This window comes from Stenella coeruleoalba (assembly GCF_951394435.1).
Source record: "Stenella coeruleoalba genome assembly, chromosome: 8".
Classification (NCBI taxonomy): Eukaryota; Metazoa; Chordata; class Mammalia; order Artiodactyla; family Delphinidae; genus Stenella; species Stenella coeruleoalba.
The window spans coordinates 10,682,264-10,699,114 of NC_137154.1; the positions used below are offsets into that span (position 1 = coordinate 10,682,264).

Sequence of the window (16,851 nt, forward strand, 5' to 3'; positions counted from 1 at the left end):
TAGAATGGAAATTAGATATTATAAAATGCTATGAAGAAGGACCCCAAAAAAGGTTAAGCTCAGAGATGCAAGATGAACACTGCTACAATACAGTTGGTCCTAAGTCAAACTATTGTTTGAATTTAGTATTTTGGGGTGACCTGGAAAAAGGCAATAGTAATACCAAAAGTCTTACTACAAGTATTTATTGTGCTTTAAATTTCTGACGTTTCTCCATTTCTGTTCACCAACACATCCATCTTCTCTTATTTTGTGGGGATAAAAATAAGTCTTTATTGAAGTATGAGATCTGCAGCAAGATTGTTTCCTGCCCTCATCCCACCTATAGTGAGGCTATGGCTAGAAGTGCCTGGGGCACCACGTGGGGCCACTGAGAGCTTCCCGCAGACATCTCCCCTTTCAGAACCAACGTCATGGCTGGCCCACTATTGTGGGTTTTCTTAGGATTGCAAGATGCCCTCAGCAATAACCATCAGGAAAGTTTGAAGGACAAGGGTTCTTACTCACAGGTCCTGGAGGGTACACAGCCTATCTAGGGCCACACGATGAGGTCACAGGTAGAAAGGGAGCCCGGGCCTGGGGTTCTGCTTTTATTGGGGTCCAGGGTTGGGGACCTAGGTTTTTGCAGACACACCCTTTACTGATGAGTTTATAACATTAGGAGTAGGAATTAAAGAGGCCAAATGGTCAGTTACCTAAGTCTATGAGAGATGGGGCCTGACTCTATCTGGTGATGTGTTTTTTTTAAATAGCCATCTTTGAAGTGGATGCATCGGCAACCAAAAGCTTAAGTCAGGCACTTGCATCATAGTCCAGAAAACCATCAGGAGTTTATACTACAAAGATATACATTATATAATGTAGAGCTATAGCCTATGTAAGCTAAGTGGGTGAAACAAAGCCAAAAGAAGAGTATTTCATGACACATGAAAATTAGGTGAAATTCAAAGTTCAGTGTCCATAAAAAAAAAAGTGTTATTGAAACACAGACATGCTCATTCATTTGCATACTGTCTATTGCTACTTTTGAGCTACAATGACAGAATAGTTGCAATAGATATCATGGTTTACAAGGCATGGCTCACAAAACCTAAAATATTTGCTATCTGCCCCTTTCCAGAAAAAGTGTGCCAACCCAACTAGAGTGTCCTGGGTAGAGAATACCCCAAGTACACAAATGAAAAGGGGAAACTCACTCTTCGTCTCCTACTTTTAGTAAATGCCCTCATTCTTAGTAGAAAACCTACTTTTCCCTCATTCTGCATTGTTTGAAAGCAAAATTAGTCGCATGGCACCTTATTACAAAGACAAATTCGGAACAAGTATTTGGACTTTATAAAAGCAAAAAGACAAATATGTGAGAAATGCATCCTACTCTTACCTGAATCTCAATCTCACAAGCCATGACAGGGTCAAACCAAACCAAACCAAAACAAAACAAAAAAGCCTACCTCAACTCAGTCTGCCAACTCATGGGTCACTGGACCCCAATATCATTCATTGCCTTATACACATTTTTGAGATTCAGTCTCCTCTTCCATAACTAAGAAATCAAAGTAAAAGAAGTCCCATTCTATCCCTGTTGAAATAGAAAAATATCATGTTGCAATTCTGATCCCCTTCCCCAAAAGTACTCAGGGAAACTCAGCACAGCCAGGTGACAAGAATTAAGAAATATTCCAGGGCTTCCCTGGTGGCGCAGTGGTTGAGAAACTGCCTGCCGATGCAGGGAACACGGGTTTGTGCCCCGGTCCGGGAAGATCCCACGTGCCACGGAGCGGCTGGGCCCGTGCATGTCCACACTTATTATGGGGTGGCACCCCCTCCCCTTTTGTTCCCCAAGGAGCCTTGCTGTGCGTATGCAGACAGGGAAGTTTTCCTTGACCTCAGGAGTGGTCATCTTATCTCTTTATTCCAGTCAGAGCTCAGCTTCTGCCACTACCTTTGTGCTTGGAGTGTCTGGGTGAGAACAAAGCTTCAGTTTTGCTCCACTCGACAAACACCAGCTGTCCAGCCCAGAGGCCCATCTATCTCTTACCTCACAGGGAAGAAAAATAAATACTGACTTCTCTGGGGACTTCACAACCAAACCAGACATCGTGAGCTGCCTTCCCTGCAGGTGGCACTGTTGCATAGGTTTAGAAGGAGCCATGAGGGCCTTTTGGAGAAGAAAGAAGTCAGGGTGAACTTCCATTCGCTCATTTAACAAATCTTTGAGCATCTGTTCCAGTTGTTCCCTTGAATCTAAGATTCTTCCAACTTTATATACACCATTATGTTATGGACCACTAAGATCAAAGAAGCTACCAGTTAATCTGACACATTTCGTTACTTAATCTTAGAATCATTCTATGCAAATTAAAAGAGCTCTGTGGACATTTTAAATCATATCACTCACATGCTACGGACAAAAGCAAATGTAAACAAAGTAGCTGGTGAAAGTAAATCCTAAAATATTTTTATCATGAGTCTGCGCCTTCCAAATTGCTTCCTGGCTCAGAATCATCAGTCCCTGTGTTCTCACATAATTATCATGCTTTGAGCCATCACAAGCACTGATAATGCAATATCTCTTAAAAGAATGCTCCACTCTTATCTCCAGAATTGCCTGTCCATCCGTAACCCCAGTTTCTCAAGTTTTCATGCTGACCCTCTCTGATCTTACCAGGAGGTATCAACAGAAAATTTCAGATCAAATTCTTCATGTGCAAGTGATCGCAGCTACAGCACACCTATCCACCAGCCAACTGTAATGTCATTGATTATAAAGCCTCTAAAATTTGGATGTCTTATTATATGAAAAAAAAATGTGCTTGTTAGAATGAATGAAATATGTTATATGCCAGGTTCTGTTCTAGGCACTGGAGATACAGAAGTGGGGGAAGGAATCTCCTGGAGCTGATACTATAATGAAGGAATACAGAGAATATGAAATAAATAAGTAAAATATGTATCATATTAGATGATGATAAATACTACAAAAGGTTTAGAGCTGTACATGGGATAAAATTTAAAATAATTTTCTCAGTCAAGGAAGGCCTCACTGTATAACTGAATCACTTTACTGTAGACCAGAAACTAACACAACATTGTAAATCAACTATATGTCAACAAAAATTTATAAAAAAATAAAACTTCAGAAAAACAAAAACAGAAAAACAAAAGGCCTCACTGAGAAAGTAACATTTAAGCAGAGACCTGAAGGTGTCAGGTGAGCCAGCCATAGAGGAATAGGGGGCAGTGAGAATTCTAGGCAGATCTTCAAGGTGCCAAGGTCCTAAGGCAGGAGCATGCCTGGCCTATTCAACGAATGACAAGGAGGTCAAACAGCTAAAACAGAGTGAGGGCAGACATAGCAGATGTGTGGTTGCCAAGGGAGAGGGGAGCAGGGGAGGGTTGGATTGGGAGTTTGGGATTAGCAGATGCAAACCATTATATACAGGATGGATAAACAACAAGGTCCTATTGCATAGCATAGGGAACTATATTCAATATACTGTAATAAGCCATAATGGAAAAGAGTATGAAAAAGTATACGTATGTATAGCTGAATCCCTTTGCTGTGCAGCAGAAATGAACACAACATTGTAAATGCTTCAATAAAATAAATTTTTTAAAAATAGAGGAGGATGGGTTAGCCTGGTAGGAGCTGAGTGCTGGCACGCCCTAGCCCTCTTCCCTGGAATATAATAAAACCAGACTGCAGAGTGCTTCCTGGGCCATAATTAAGACTGGAGTTTTTACGGTGAGTCAGAATGGATGAATAGGCAGGGCACAGAGGTCTTTTAGGCAACGAAATTATTCTGTGTAATATTTTAATGGTGGATACATGCCCAAACCCATAAATGTACGAGAGTGAGCATTAAGGTAAACTACAGACTTCGGGTGCGTATGATGAATCTACGTTGACACATCAACTGCAACAGAAGTGCTGCTCTGGTGCGGGATGTTGATAATGGGAGGCTGTGTCTGGTGGGGGGGGCAGGGGTATATGGGAAATTCCTGTCCCTTCCTCTCAATTTTGCTGTGAACCTAAAACTGCTTTTAAAAAATTAAATCTTTTTTTAAATATAAGAATACATATTATCCCTCTCTATTAGTAGTATTTAAAAAAACACCTTTACACATATTTTTTCCTCCCATTCTCTTATTTTTGTGCATGTGATAAGAACACTTAACCTAAGATCTATCCTCTTAGCAAAAGTTTAAACGTACAGTATTGTTAACCACAGGCACTATGGTGTACAGTAGATCTCTAGGACTTACATAGCATGGGGATAACTGGATATCCACATGCAAGAGAATAAAATTGGACCCCTATGGTACACCATTCACAAAAATCAACTCAAAATGGATTAAAGACTTAAATATAAGACCTGAAACTGGAAAACTCCTAGAAGAAAACATAGAGAAAATCTTCTTGACATTGGCCTTGGCAATGATTTCTTGGATATGACACTGAAAGCACAAGTAACAAAAGCAAAAATAGACAAATGGGACCACATCACACTAAAAAGCTTCTGCACAGCAAAGGAAACCATCAACAAAGTGAAAAGGCAACCTATGGAATGGGAGAAAATATTGGCAAACCACATATCTGATAAAGGGTTAATGTCCAAAATAGCTTAAATAAATAAATAACCTGATTTTAAAATGGCCAAAGGACTTGAATAGGTATTTCTCAAAAGAAGACATACAAATAACCAACACATATATGAAAAAGTGCTCAATATCACTAATCAGGGAGATGCAAAACCACAGTGAGATATCACCTCACATCCGTTAGGGTGGCTATTATCATAAATGAAATATAACAAGTGATGGCAAGAATGTGGAGAAAAAGGAACCCTTGTGCACTGTTGGGAGGAATGTAAATTGGTGCAGCCACTATGGAAAACAGTAGGAAGAGTCTTCAAAAAAGTAAAATAGAACTGACATAGGATCCAGCGATCCCATTCTGGGTATATATCTAAAGGAAATGAAAACAGCATCTCAAAGAGATATCTGTCCTCTCATGTTCACTGAGGCACCACCCACAATAGCCAAGATATGGAAGCAACCTAAATGTCCATCAGTGGATGAACGGATAAAGAAACTATTATATTTACATACAATGTGATATTATTCATCTTTTAAAAATAAGGAAATCCTGTCATTTGCAACTTCATGGATGAACCTGGAGTACATTATGCTAAGTGGAAGAAGCCAGACACAGAAGAACAAAGAAATACATGATCCCACTTATATGAAGCATCTAAATAACGTAAGTAATTAAACTCATTGGAGAAAGTATCATGGTGGTTACCAGGGACTGAGGCAGAAAGGAGATGCCTTAGTCATCTAACAAGGAGATGTCGGTCAAAGGGCGTAAAGTTTCCCATTGGCCTTTGTTGTTAGGAGCAAATACTCCTGTCAAAACCCCCACGCTGAAGGCCCATCACTGGCAATCATTCAATTAAATCACCATCAACCCAATATATCTCACCTATTTGGCAACAGCCCAGACCTAGTAAACATCAAGGGACTAAGGAAAAGCAGCTCTCTTAACCACACAGAGGCCTTCATCTTGATAATGAATGCTCCCAGCAAGGACTGTTCAGGAAACAGAAGGTGAAGGTTTAGGAAGCCTCGCGAGATTTTAGGCCTGTGCCTGTGCTCAGGTGCAGAGTTCTCCACCAAAGGAAAACGTTTACAGCACTATCACTCAGCCTCCTGAAAGGAACACTTTTATGACGGCTCTGGTACTCAAAAGTGTACGTAGGGTTCATACAGTGAAACAGCTCTTTTCCATGTTCGTGGACCTGGGGAATCTCTGAAATTCCTGAGAGTTTGTCCTACAGGTCAAGTGACTTATAGGGGCCTTTGTGGGATCAGTTTAGGGATGCCACGAAGCTTTGTCTTAACGGATGGGGTTCTTTGATTACGTACTCGAAGTCATTATTTCAGATTTAAGGTGAGTTCTCCAAAAATATTTTGTTAAAATGCATCTATCTCCCTCTGGGGCACTGAGGGGAGCAGCTACAACAGACTTGAAGGCTTTTATCCATCTAGACAGGCAAGTTGAAGGGGATTCAAACCTAGAGGACCATCCTAGCCTGCTATGGAAATAAGCTTGGTGGAATCCCACCCTCCAAAGTGAGTTCTTAATTAGCCTCAGATCAATTGAAAGTACTGTCAAATAAGAAATCCCAAACTCATTAGAAAAAAAAATTATCCATTTACCTTGTTCCTAGAATCCAAGAATGAAAATTAAACTCATCCTATTGACCTTGGAGAAAGGTAAAGAAATATTCTTACTACAGCTGTTCCCAGTAGGCCTGCAGTGTAGTCAAGCCTTGTATTCTGTCTCACTGTTGACCCGATGGTGGTCATTTCCACCATGGCTACTAAACCTTTCTTAAAGGACTTAAGCTACCAACAGGAAAGGATTATTATGTTTCTACTGAATTGAAAATATGACGTGTCCACAATTCAGAAAACCGCTAAGCAGTAGAACAGTACTGCCTGCATCTGCCAATATTAACAACATCTGTGGAAGATTAGCGTATAAAAGACACCATTCAGGTCTGGCTTTGCTTCTTGAAAATGGCAATTCCACCTCTTAGGCTTTGTTCTCTGATTTGAAAAGTGAACTTGATAAAGAACACCTTGTAAAAGTGCAGACACACAAGCCAATGTTATTCGGGCTCTATATTCAAGGTGTAATTTATAAGAAAAAGAAAAGAACTTTTCAAACAACTGGAAAATTAAAGGATATAACATTTATATGCCCACCACTCAGCTGTAACAGATTTTAACATTTTTATGTTTGTTTCAGATATATTTTAGAAATAAAACATGACAATGTTTTATTGTTTTAATGTTAGCCCTTCCACACCAGCACCATGTGCCCCTACTTAACGCAATTCTCCTTCCCTCTCCTGAGATAGTAACCATGATCCCCATGCATGGTTTTACACTTCTACTAAATGAGTATATATATATAGGTAGCGTTCGTTTTACAAATATAGCACATTTGCATATTTTTAAAGCTTTACAAGTGAGGTCATGCTAAAAATATTCTGCAACTCATCTCTAAGAGTATTAAACTGACAGACCTATGGCTTATTCATTGTATCTGCTACATAGGACTTAAAGTTTGAACATGTGTTGTTCTCAAAGTTTTCCATAAATTCATTCATTTAGTCATTAAAACAGTCCTAGGAGGTAGATATTATTTTCCTCCCATTATACAGATGATCAAGTGATACATGGAGGAATTAAATAACCTGCCCCGAGTCACACAGCTAGTAAGTGGCATGTAATCTGCATAGGATCAGACTCTGAGATAAGGGTTCAAAGCTCAAGATTGGTTCAAAAGGAGCACAGTAATACAATAGCTAATATTGAGGAGGTTTCCTGGTGGGCAGGTGTGCTTCATTAAGTGACAGGTGGAACCACGCACCTTTCTGAAAGTTCTTTATCAACTCTGTCTTTTCCAGCTTCATCTTCGCTCACCATAAGAAGTCAAACTAAAAGAATTTGAATGCGTTACCAGACAAACTACCAGTACCTCTGTCCGTGGTTTACTGAATGCTACTAACAGCTGTGTGGGTGACAATGACCCTTCCACACCAGCCTCCCAGCTTAGGCCCTGTTTTGAGGTTAATTATCCAGACATCAAGAAGTATAGCCACAAAGACACAGCATGTTTTATTTGTAGAATCATCTCTCCATAAAAATTATATATTTATATATATCTTACCATAAGAGAATATGCAACGGCTACATTGCCACTAATTTATAAGAAACACTTTTTTAAAACATATAAAGCATTAGGCACTACCTGAACCCTAACTTCTAGATGACCTCTCAGGACGTGGCACAGAAAAGTTCCAAAATCTATATTGATGGGTTTTAAAATTAAAGAATGCTATCGTAACAGAGTTATCAAGATTGCCACAGAATAATCTAGAACAGAACCACATTTGCACTCTCATGAACTAAAGAATGAGGCATTTTAAGTGGAAGTGACTGATGGGATGGCTTTGCCAGCAGAATAAAAAGACAGGGAGTTAATAAACAGCTGCAGTGTAGTTGCTGACACACTCAGTACAGAGAACACACTGACTAACGCTCTGACCACTGAATATTGAGCATCTACTATGTGCTGGTCGTCAGAGGGAATGGTTGAGGAGATTGAGACACTTGACGATTTTTATCCCAGTAAAAGCTATTTAAAGTGAATGGTTTGCTTATCAGATTATGTTTAAACCAGACTGGAGATTTAATGAATCTGACATGATAACGGGGGTGAGGGAAGATTTATCAATAAGACCAGAACATATATAAACACATGGAAATAGCATTTTCTTCCCAAACATGACTGTAATTAATGTAAGACATCACGTAGACACCATTTAAAACAAAAACCGAAAAACCAAAACAAAAACACTAATTAGCAGAGCTTTGGGCTTTTTCTTTCCTTATATCAACCCCAGCACCTGCTGCCTGTTCTAAGGATCCTCACCGAGGAGTGTTGCAAGTATGGAATCCAAGGCAATTCAAACAGGTAAGGGTTGGTTAAGTTCCAGGAAGAACAAGAACTGGTAGAGGGAATATCATTTTTGAACTTTGTAAGATTGTTGTTGATAGTGCTTGGAGTGGCATCCAAAAATGGTGAGCTACAAGTTTTAAAGAAGAGAAAATCTGCACGTCGGGTTACATTTAAAAGTAAACCATCGAGTCTCATTTTGGCTTGATTCATTGCTGTCCACCCTACTTTAATAGTCATAGGTTCAAGACCACCACCACGCTGCCCCTACTGGATTTTTTAAAAATTTTATTGAAGTGTAGTTGACTTACAATATTATATTAGTTTTAGGTGTACAATCTATTAAAAATTGCATATTTTTCTAGATTATACTCCATAAAAAGTTGTTATGAAATATTGACTGTTTCCCTGTGCTGCACATTATATTCTCGTAACTTATATTATACCTTGTAGTTTGTACCTCTTAATCCCCTTCACCTATGTTGCCCCTCCTCCCACTCCCTCCCCTTTGGTAACCACTAGTTTGTTCTCTGTCTTCGTGAGTCTGTTTTATGTTTGTTGTATTTTGCAGAGTCCACCCATCAACAGATGAATGGACAAAGAAGATGTGGTATATATATACAATGGAATATTAGGCATAAAAAAGAATGAAAATTTGACATTTGTGACAACGTTGATTTGGGGGGAGGGGGAGTGGGAATAACACTATTAAGAATTCCACCTCCGCCTCCCAATGACCCGCTATTGAAGAATCTATTCCCCAATATAGAGAATGTTAGCTCTGATAGCCTTATGAAGAAGTTATCCAAAGACAGCTCTCACTAGCATAAAGTAAGAGTCCTAGATCTTTTAAATTTTCCACTCATAAAATACCAGAACAGTAAAAGGGTTATTTCATTGATCCTTAAAATATAAAAAAAAAAAAGTTTAGGGGGGGCCTACCTGGTGGCGCAGTGGTTGAGAGTCTGCCTGCCGATGCAGGGGACACGGGTTCGTGCCCCGGTCCGGGAAGATCCCACATGCTGCGGAGTGGCTGGGCCCATGAGCCATGGCCGCTGAGCCTGCGCGTCTGCAGCCTGTGCTCCGCAACGGGAGAGGCCGCAGCAGTGAGAGGCCCGCGTACCGCAAAAAAAAACAACAAAAAAAGTTGAGGACTTTTTCCCAAAAGCCATAGGGTCATGGTATCTATATTAAACAAGCACCCGAATTCCCTTTTAGAAAAAAACCTTTTTCAATCCAATTATGTGCATTCGGGTGTACAGGATTTATCTAAGTTACCAAAATTGGAAAACATTAGGTCTTGTATAGAATAGAGAATTATAAACTGAAGTCAGGATTTAATTTCTTCTAAATGTTTGGCCTTAAAGAGTGGACAATGAGGGCTTCCCTGGTGGCGCAGTGGTTGAAAGTCCACCTGCCGATGCAGGGGACACGGGCTCGTGCCCCGGTCCGGGAAGATCCCACATGCTGCGAAGCGGCTGGGCCCGTGAGCCATGGCCGCTGAGCCTGAGCGTCCCGAGCCTGTGCTCCGCGACGGGAGAGGCCACAACAGTGAGAGGCCCGCGTACCGCAAAAAAAAAAAAAAAAGGTCTTTTTTGTCCCATTAGGTTTTCTCCAGGGGAGTGATTTTTTAATCAGTTCTCTGTTGTAACATAATGCAGAAAGAGGTCACTGGAAAAATTCCTTTAAGGTGTATTGTTTTCAGGTGCGTGTCACAGGCCAGCTGGTTCTTATTTTACTTTCTATGAACTACTTGTTAAAAGTAAAATGTTTATAGCACAGGGAGATCAGCTTCAGTGCTTTGTGACCACCTAGAGGGGTGGGGTAGGGAGGGTGGGAGGGAGATGCAAGAGGGAGGCAGGCAGACTCTCAACCACTGCGCCACCAGGGAAGCCCAAAAAAGACCTTTTTAATTGAAGTATACCATCTCACACAGAAGTTTTAATGAAATTGGAACAAGAAACAGATCAATTCAAGATGTAAGATCTTTACATTAAAGTCTCTTCCCACGGATTCTGAAGAGACTGTTTCCACAAAGACCACTAAGAAAATTCCAGCTCAGGCTTTGGACCATCGGTGCCACCAGTTAGCATTTCTGGAGACTGAAATTGTGAAATTGAAATGACGAATGGCCAGGCTAGAAACAAAGGCTACAGCTTCTACTTAATAATTTTACTCGGGAGATTTGGCTTCCAACATTACCACAGTGCTAGAAAGATTACAGAGAAGCACTTTTATGTAAAGCCATGATTGGAGTTTTGTGTCTTCTGACTACGTGCTTATTGGGGAGACATTCAAAAACACTGTGTTATGGCAAAATAAAAATTTCCATAATCCTAACACAGGGACAACCTCTGTAAACACATTTAGGTGTATACTTTTGCTGTTACTCATGTTTAAATTGTCATACTGGATTACCATTTTTCAACCTGTTAATTTATACAATAAATATTCTTATGTAAATAAAATATTTCCAAGGACATTTCATAGGCATATAACATTCAGTAACGTGTTGCTATTAAATGTGTTATTTCAGTCAAAATTCTATTAACTGGGGCTTCCCTGATGGCACAGTGGTTGAGAGTCTGCCTGCCGATGCAGGGGACACGGGTTCGTGCCCCGGTCCGGGAAGATCCCACAAGCCGCAGAGCAGCTGGGCCCATGAGCCTGTGCGTCTGGAGCCTGTGCTCCGCAGCGGGAGAGGCCACAACAGTGAGAGGCCCACGTACCACAAAAAAAAAAAAAAAAAAATTCTATCAATTGTATATAAAGTATGGAAAATGGATACTGTGTGCTCCTTATTTCTCTTATTAATTAAAAATGTATTCAATAGTAAGTTCCAGTATAGCAGAATAAAGATCACCAAAAATTCACTTTTCCAAAAGGGAACCCTCCCTACACTGTTGGTGGGAATGTAAATTGGTGCAGCCACTACGGAGAACAGTATGGAGGTTCCTTTAAAAACTAAAAATAGAGTTACCATATCATCCAGGATTCCCACTCCTAGGCTTATGTCCAGAGAAGACTCTAATTCAAAAAGATACATGCACCCCAATGTTCATAGCAGCACTGTTTACAGTAGCCAAGACATGGAAGCAACCTAAATGTCCATCAACAGATGAATGGATAAAGAAGATGGGGTATATACACACAGTGGAATATTACCCAGCCATAAAAAAGAATGAAGCATTGCCATTTACAGCAACATGGATAGACCTAGGGATTATCATACTAAGTGAAGTAAGTCAGACAGAGAAAGACAAATATATGGTATCACTTAATGTGTGAAGTTTACAAAATGATACAGATGAACTTATTTACAAAACATAAATAGACCCACAGACATACAAAACAAATTTATGGTTGCCAGAGTGGGAAAAGGTGGGGTAATGGGTAAATTAGGAGTTTGGGATTAGCAGACACAAACTACCATATGCAAAATGGATAAACAACAAGGTCCAGCTGTATAGTACAGGGAACTAGATTCAATATCTTGTAATAACTACAATGGAAAAGAATCTGAAAAGAATATATATATATATATATATATATATATATATATATATAAAACGGAATCCCTTTGCTGTACATCAGAAACTAACAACACTGTAAATCAATTATATTTCAATTAAAATAAAAAAAACACAAAAATTCACTTTTCTAAAAAATAAAAGACAAAAAAACTGGCAGAAACTGTCAAATTTAACTTTCTCACAATTCTAGAAATTAACCTAAGGCTTGCAACCATCCAAGGAGCATGTATTCAAGACTAACGGTGGAATCGCAGTAAGAACAATGAGCTCTGTGACATTCTAAGTTGTCCTATGCCAATTCCTATCTCCCCAGCTCCATAGTAGCCATGAAAACCAACAGCCTAGCAGAACCCAAAGAACACAGAACAGTCTGGGGCTCCCTAAAATCCCATCCCCAGAGAACTGTCATTACTGGAGCTCTGTGGAAGTTTTCCTGAAATCCTGGTCTTAATTTGACTTAACTCAAAATATGCTCAATTTGAATAGACCTAGATCAAGTAAGCAGATTGAATTAATAATTAAACACTACCCACAAAGAAAAAATCCAAGCCTACATGGCTTCACTGGTGAATTCTACCAGACATTTAAAGAATTAATACCAATGCTTCACAAACTCTCCCAAGAAATAGACGAGGACAAAACTGCTCAACTCATTCTATGAAGCCAGTATTACCCTGATACCAAAACCAGACATCACAAAAAGAACTACAGACCGATATACTGTATGAATGTAGATATGAAATTCCTTAATAAAATACTAGAAAAGTGACACATAGACAAATGGAAAACAATAGGGAGAGCCCAGAAGTAAACTATTACATATTATAGTCAATTAATTTATGACAAGCCAAGAATACACATTAGGGAAAGTAGAGTCTCTTCAGTAAATAGTATTGGGAAAACTGGACAGCCATATGCAAAAGAATGAACCTGGACCACTATATTACACCACATATAAAAATTGACCCAAAGTGGATCAAAGACTTGAACATAAGATCTGAAACCATAAAACTCCTAGAGGAAAACATAGGCAATATATTTCTTGACACTGGTCTTGGCAATGTTTTTTTTGTTTTGTTTTGGATCTGACTCCAAAAGCAAAGGCAACAAAAGTAAGAATAAACAAGTGAACTACATCAAACTAAAAAACTTCTGCACAGCAAAGGAAGTCATCAATAAAATTAAAAGGCAACCTACTGAATGGGAGAAAGTATTTGTAAATCATATATCTTATTAGGGGTTAATATCCAAAATATGTAAAGAACTCATACAATTCAATAAAAAAATCCAATTTTTAAAAACAGGCAGAAGATCTGAATAGACATTTTTCCAAAGACAACATGCAGGTGGCCACCAAGTACATGAAAAAATGCTCAATCATCAGGGAAATGCAAATCAAAACCACAATGAGATATCATCTCACACCTGTTAAAATGGCTATTATCAAAAAGGCAAGAAATAAAAAATAAATAAATAAAAAATTAAAAAAATTTTTTAAATTTAAAAAAAAGGCAAGAAATAACAAGTGTCAGTGAGGATGTGAAGAAAAGGGAACAATTGTGCACTGTTGGTGGGAATGTAAATTGGTGCAACCACTATGGAAATCAGTATGGAAGTTCCTCAAAAAAAATTAAAAATAGAATTACCATATGATCCAGAAATTCCACTTCTGGGTACTTATATGAAGAAAATGAAAACACCAATTCGAAAAAATGTCTGCACCCCCATGTTCAGTGTAGCATTGTTTACAATAGCCAAGACATGGAAACAACCTAAGTGTCTACTGATGAATGAATAGATAAAGAAAATATATACACACACATACACACACACACACACACACACAAATGGAATATTATTCCAGGATAAAAAATGAAATCTCACCATTCACGACAACATGGATGGACCTTGAGGGCATTATGCTAAGTGAGATAAGTCAGATAGAGAAAGACAAATACTGCATGATCTCACTTATATATGGAAAGTATACATAACATACTTAAAAAGCAAAAACAAACAAAAAATTCCAAGCTCACACAGAGAACAGACTGGCCAGACTGGTGATTACCAGAGGCAGGGATTGGGGGTGGGCAAAATGGGTGAAGAGGGTCAAAAGGTACAAACTTCCGGTTACAAAATCAATAAGTGATGGAGATGTAATGTACAACATAGTGACTCTAGTTAATAATACTGTATTGCATATTTTCAGTATACTTTTAAGTATATCTTGAAAGTTCTCATCACAAAAAAATGAAAGTTTGAAGCTACGTGTGGTGATGCATATTAACTAGACTTATCATGGTGATCATTTTGTAATATATATATAAATATTGAATCATTATGTTGTACACCTGAAACTAATGTAATGTTATATGTCAATTATACCTCAATAAAAATTTTTAAAAAGAAAAGAAATTCATCCAATAAGTACATTAAAAGATACGCAATATCATTAATCACCAGGGAAATGCAAATCAAAACTACAATGATACCATTTCACACCCCTTGAGGTTACCAGAATCCAAAAGACAGAAAATAGCAAGTATTGGCAAGGATGCGGAAAAATTGGACCCTCATACACTGCATGTAAAATGCAACAGTCACTTTGGGAAAGTCTGGCAGTTCCTCAAAAATGTAGCATTACCACGTGACCCCGCAATTTAACTTCTACATATTTACCCAAGATAATTCAAAACTTGTGCACAAATGTGCATAGCAGCACTATTCATAATAGCCAGAAAGTGGAAACAACCCACGTGTGGTATATCCATACAATGAACTATTATTCAGCAATGAAAAGGAATTAAGTATTGATATATACAATATGGATAAACTTTGAATACATGCTAAGTGAAAGAATTCAGTCACAGAAGGCTACACATTACATGGTTCCATTTATATGCAATGTCGAGAATATGCTAATTTATAGAAAGAGAAGTTAGATTCGTGGTTTCCAGGAGCTGGGGGAAAGCAGACCGGGGAGTGACTGCTAATGGATATGAGGTGCCTTTTGGGGGTGATTAAAATACTCTGGAATTACATAGTGATGATGATTGTACATCTTTGTAAATATACTAAAACCACTATATTGTACACTTTTAAATTTTTTAAATAAACTATTCTTCCCTACTCCATGACGGGTAGTTAAACCAAGTGATAAAGCCCTGCTCTTTTTTTTTAATGCTAACTAATGGAATTCTAGATGCTACCCTTTGATGGAAAATCTTCATAATAAATAAAAGTAAACCTGAGAAAGAAATGAAGCCACCAAGGAAGAGATCCTTTGTACCATATAACTTGTTCAAAGAATCTGACTTGGTAAGGTGTTAAATCAAAATCCCCCTCCCCCACCCCTCCACCCAGTCCTGGAACTTGAGAATTTTCAAAACCATAAACCAAATTGTTCCACACATACAAATCTATCCTTGAAAGTATAATTTCAAAAGTGTCTTGTAATACTGAAAACTTTAAAAATGGTTTCCATGCCCTAAGAAAATAACCTTTAAAGAAATCTGTAGCTCTGATGGATTGTTTCATTTCATAGTTTTCTGTCCCTGTAATAACATTGTAGTTGATCTCTGTGCATCGCTCTTACTACCTCTTATTTAATTCTATAAACTTTGTAAAGCCATGCTATCAATCTTTTAGCCTTTGTTGTTTTTCCCTTATGCCCATAATAAGTCATGCTTTGAAATATGAGAAAGGTACATGAAGGCGAAAGGAATTAGAAATATGCGTACTTCAAAAAAGAAGTTGAATTAGTAAGTTTTCTGGATGTAAAGTAGTAAACTGAAGGAAACTGGAATTGTTTATATCACTCACAAACCACACACCTCTCAATAGATAGTTGAGTTATTCTCCATATAATGTTTCTCTACATACATATTTTTTTAGTTCATGTTGTAAAACCACTGCATGTTAAGTGCAAAGTCCACTTTTTCTTCCTCCACCAAAGGTCAATGTTGAATTGCCTGACAGTTCCTGTCAGAAAATCCAGGTTCATTCCCGCTCTCCCGCTCCTTAGTTCTATTACCTTAGACAAGTTACCTAGACTTGACTTCACTCTAGCTATATAACCACAAAGAAAAATGAAAAATAGAGGAGGTTTTACCACCAAGGATCAAAAAATTACAACCTTAGCCAATAACTCCAAGGAGTATATTTGAAAGGGCAATTATAGACCAAACTCATTCACAGACAGAGATGTAAAAATTATCAAAGTACTAGCAAATTCACCTCTCGTCAAACATTCTCAGATCTCTCCTTCTGAATCCCCCTAGTGCTTTCTATCTCTGACAAACATTGCAATCCACAATTTTCCATTGCCTCCTTCTTCCAAAGAAGGATGTAAATCTCAATTTACCAGTATCTAAGCTTCAGTCCTTCCTCTGTTGGACAGCTCCATGACTTGGGGTAAATTGTTAGCCTTTTTAGCCTCAGTTACTTAACATGAAAACTGGGAATGATACGTTCTTTTCAGTGTTTCTAGACTTTAGGAGATCTAAGGACCAAAGATGTATGAGTGGTTGAAAAGTCATAGTAAAATATAGGGCAATGTATTCTCCCCAATGGGCCATGAGCTTTTCAAGGCCAATTCCTGGGTCCCATTGGTCTTTCTATTCTAAAAGTATCAAACTCGAGTGTCATAAAAATGAGCAGGTTCTTCACCTTTGGCTTTGACCTTGATTCTACCCATCTTGCACCAGCTAAGCACAGCAGCCACTGCAAGGTAAGATGGGGGGCGTAGTTTGTTATTGTGAAATGGTCACAGCTCTTACCTCTTTC

The 16,851-nt window shown here is 38.6% G+C and overlaps 1 protein-coding gene across 2 annotated transcripts in view; it reads right to left on the minus strand.

Moving 5' to 3' along the window:
• Positions 1-16,851, minus strand: part of STX3 (syntaxin 3) — a 136,214-nt gene that overhangs the window by 4,120 nt on the left and 115,243 nt on the right. The gene's annotated exons all lie outside the window — the stretch shown is intronic.